Genomic DNA, 4,681 nt, shown 5'->3' on the forward strand with positions numbered 1-4,681 from the left:
CCGTGGGGGAGAGGGGGCTCTGCCTGACCCAGAGCTCTGCAGGCTTTGAGAGGAGCTGGCAAGCGGCGTGGCCATTTGCGAGGGTTTGTGGCATCGCCCGGCAGAGGAAGGGGAGAGCCTGTCCTCCACAACCCTGCCCGTGACGGTGCAAGGCTGCTCACCGCAGCGGGTGGGCTCGGGCTCAGGCACAGTGCAAAGCTTTGCACCCAGTGCTGCACAGCTTTGCAGATTTTACTATTTGAAGCCACACATGTGGTGCTCCGGAGGTCTTTCCTCCCATCGTTTTGGGAAGCAGAGCACCCTAAAGCACATGGCATCAAGTTTTGCAGCCCTTTATTAGGCTTTTCCCCAAACGAACAATCAAACAGTTTTGGGGCAGTGCAAATCCCTAAGAATCTCATCCTTCCACCACATGCAAACCTCCGGCATTAACGTATTTTGTAGTTAAATTAGCAAGTCTCATTACTTTTTTTCCCTGTCACATCAATCTCCACATGCTAATACTAAAGCTTCCACTGCACACAAATACAGCCTGAGAGTACTTTCTTACAGGCCTAGATACACTTACAGTCGCATATACTCTCACCCTGATTTAGACTTAGCTCCCTCTCTCACAACAGAGACATCAACAGTTGGGAGTGGGCTTGTTGAAGAAGCCCTCCTGGCTCTGACCCACCGATAACCCAAAGTCAGGTTAAAAAGCGAAGCGTGGATGAAATTGTTTTCTGACATCTCTTTAGCCACCAGAGAGCACGCAGAGGTACGTTATGTTGAGTTGACTCCAAATAATTTTCACATGAATTACTAAAGTGCCAGAAATGTATAATTTATTAGCATTTAAATAAATCACAGAGCAGAAGTGCTTTAAGGTTATCGGTGCAAGATGCGCAGGCTGGGCTATAATTAACTCAAAAACGTCACCGAGCGCAGGGCTGTCAGCGGCACCGCACCGACATGATCAAGGTACCACAAGACAAAGTAACAAAAAGGGTTTGACTCCTAATAAATAAGGTGAATAACAAGACAGCAGTCGAACCCCTGCGCTGGGGGGGTGATGCTGGTGCCAGGATGGTGCCTCCCCGGCTCGGGGGCTTCTCCCCACACCTCCCTGGGTTTTCCCCGGGGTCTGGGACACGCGGTTTTCCCTCTGGAGCACTTGCAGTCACAGCAGTGCTGCAGCTTGCGTGCTGCCCGTTGGCGAGACTGCTACAGCGCTCGACCGTATCAACCTCTCCAGAGGAAACACGGTCATGGGAGATGTCCCCGTCCCCAGATCACCCCCTGCCTGTGGCCGCACGCCCCGGGGATCGCTGCCCTTGGGCCATGGCCCTTGTCTCTGCTGGGGGGGGGTCAGGTCAGCACCACCTCTGCCAGGGGTTCCTCTTCTGGCCTTTGCCACCACCACAGCTGGATGCACCGAGAGCAGTGACACCAACCCTTCGTTTGGGCTGGAGTGTATTGACCAGATGAAATGTTTTTTAAAGTTCAAACCTAAAAGCTGTTCCTGACAAAAAGCGTATCTGCCAGACGCCATAGAGGAGTAGTGAAAACACTCTTGTTTTTCTTTTATGGGAAGGAGGGGGAAGACCCAGGTGAAGCAGGGCATTTCAGGGCGTAAGCAATTCTGCAGTTTGACCCTGCTGTGGTGAAACAGAACAAGGCTGAGGAAATCCCTCAGTCCCCCCCGTCCGGTTGCCCTTTGCTCCCCGGGTCTGGCCACCCGGCCTGTCCCCGTGCTCACACAGCATCCCCGAAGGACCCTCCTTCTCGCCCTGCTCCCGGGGGAAGGCCCGCCACTGACGACTGCGGTCCCTCAGCCGGACTGGACACTGCACCCATCCCAGTGCCGCAGCCCGCCCGGACCGGAGCCAAACGCCTCCCGAATGCCCAGGGAGCAGTGGCAGTTTTGGGGGCTGTGGCTGGTGAACCAGGGCAGGTTTTCTCAGCAGGGCACAACCACTGCCTTCTCAGAGCAAAATCTGCTCTTGCCGCACCTTTGCGGTTCACCCTAACAGTTTCTGCCCTTCGGTCGGCGTATTTCATAGCGAGCCCCCATGGTTCCTTGAAGCGACACGCGCAAAGCAGGAGCAGTGGCAGTGAAAGGCTGTGCCAGCACCGCCGGTATCGCACCCCAGTACCATTTCACACCGCCCAACAGAGCAGGGCAAGGCCAAGCGCCAACATGCAACTCGCCGCGTGCTCACACGTATCCAGGTGGAATATCCCTTACGGCAAAGGCGTTATTGAACCAAAGGAAACACAGACCTACCCGTCCCCGTGCAAGGGAGCCAAGCGTGGTAAATGGATGCCGCTTTTGAGACGCGGCCAGAATGGAAATGATCGCTCCTTGCAGAATGCCAGGACAATCCTGCCTCGTGCATGCAATATTCACGCAATCGCAAGGTTAAAAACACACAGCATCAGCTTTTTCTGTTTATACAATTTTCAGATCATACGAAAGCTGCAAGAACATAGCTGAATAAGTTTATAAGCTTTCAATTTATACTAGGGTTAAAAGCAAGACAGCGAGCAGGAGGTATTGAAAAAGTACAGAAGCAGTCTATAAAAATCTGTATCATCATAACAGAGTTTACCATTGTGAAAGCACATTTAAGATCAAATTGGAAATAAAATAAGCAGATAAATCACAGCAAAACACGTTAGATTTCCAGGATGAACGTCGCTAGGGTCAGAGAAGATATTGCTTTAAAATAGATTTATCTGGAGATTAACATAAATCCTGTTCTGCATGGTTTCCAATAAACTTTTCTGCGTGTCTTTTCCTCCCTGGAGATGCGGTCCACCCTTCCGACGGGGACAGAGGAGGCTGGGACAGCTGGGCCCTAGAGGGGAGGGGAGCAGCCTGCGGATGGCAATGCGACCCAACCTGCCTGCACGGACCCCGACGCCCAGGGCACCCACACCAGGACGTGTCTGTACCCCCCTCACCTGGAGAGAGCCCGGTTCTTGCTGACCATGGAGATGTCATACTAATCTCTGTGGTGTGCCCTACAACCCCTTGTGATGAAAAATTATTATTGCAGAGAAAAATCATCCCACACTCTGATCTGGGAAGTATTTTGTTTGTATATTCAACCTACCTGATTACCGCTCCTTCTCCCTGTAAAATAAGCTTCAACTGATTCCCCCCAAATGCAGCTCGGGATTTGTCTGTGTGCAGAAACTGAGAGGCAGGGAGCAGCCCAGGGAGCAGCCCAGGGAGCAGCCCAGGGAGCAGCCCAGGGAGCACGGGGACGCCTCGTCCGCAGGGCTGGTGCTGCTCTGAGCCTGCCTGAAAATACACGGTGCAGAGCAGTTACCTGGGAAACACGGTAAGTGGTGTAAGTGAAAAAGGAGCAAAGTGCTGAGCTCCAGTTGTCCAGCGTCCACTTAAGATGCCCCCAGATTTATTAGAAGTAAATCCTGGACTGCATCCCGTTACGGAGCAAAACCATCATTCGCTTCAAACACAGCGGGTGCTGAGCAGCTGCGGGGGTGCTGCGTGCTGCCTGCAAATCAACCTCCAGCAGCGCCTTGAGGGATGAAAGGCAGCATTCTTGTCCCCTCGTGAGCTGAGCGATGTGGAAATCTTCACCTAGGTAATACAGGTCAGATACTTAAAGTATTCAGATGCCTAAAGATGCAGACTTTAAGTTAAAAAAAAAAATAAATTAGATAACCATTAGGTTCTGATGCTTTTACCTTTCAATTAAACCTGTCTCCAATGGCAAGAAAATCTGAGAGGTACTGAAGCAATGCTGGTGCCCCAAGGAGCAGAGGTGTGGAGATCCCCACTCGGGAGGGACTCCTGCACCCGTCTGCCCACTACAGGGTAGCCCTTAAAAAGCTAAATCATTTTCTCCAACCTATGCTTTTCACCCGTTCTTCTATTTATCTCCTAAAACTGAAGGGAAGGCCCTCCCAGTGGAAGTTCAAGTGCCCTTTAAAGACTTGTTTTCTCCCTCCAGGTTGGATATTGTTCCTATGACTTGCACCATCCTTACACCTCCCCAGTATCTCTTCAGAAGCAGCTGTAATTTTGGCTGTCAAGCACCAGGTTAGTTTATACACCAGACCTTACCCCACCCACCTTGCTGTCGGCCTTGCAGTGCTTCTCCACATCTGGCTCCAGCCGCCCAGGGTCTGCCACGGAGCAACCTACCTGACAATTAACGAGCAGCGACTGGAAACGGTCTGTGCAACGATCCTGGGGAGAGAGAGAAAAAGTTCTTGTTAAGCCATTTTGATCATCGCAACTCTAGATCCATCATGGAAAAAAGCAGTGGAAGTACACATGAAAAACTTCATAGAAACATCAGCCAAACTTACTTGTCCAGTCTCGGCCACACGCTGGTGTCCACGACCTTGCCAGTAAGGACCCAGGGAATCGTCACGCAACCTGCTCCAGGGACTACACGAGGCAGAACTGCGTCCCCCGTTTCAAGGGAGACGTTAACATTTTATTTCCACCTTTGGAAAAACCTCTTCACATGCCATTACTGTTGAATGTCATACAGCTAGGACCAGAGCTGCTAAAGAGATTCTTGGCCTAATAATTCTAGCAACAATTTACTGTCATGTCTTTGTTCAGTTAAGACGGTCACTTAACACATCTTGCTTCCTTCAGAACAGCTTTCAGCAAGTTTCTGATCCGTCGCTGTAGGGAGAGCTGTCATACCCT

This window comes from Egretta garzetta, unplaced genomic scaffold, assembly GCF_000687185.1.
Source record: "Egretta garzetta isolate BGI_Z169 unplaced genomic scaffold, ASM68718v1 scaffold1, whole genome shotgun sequence".
Lineage (NCBI taxonomy): Eukaryota > Metazoa > Chordata > Aves > Pelecaniformes > Ardeidae > Egretta > Egretta garzetta.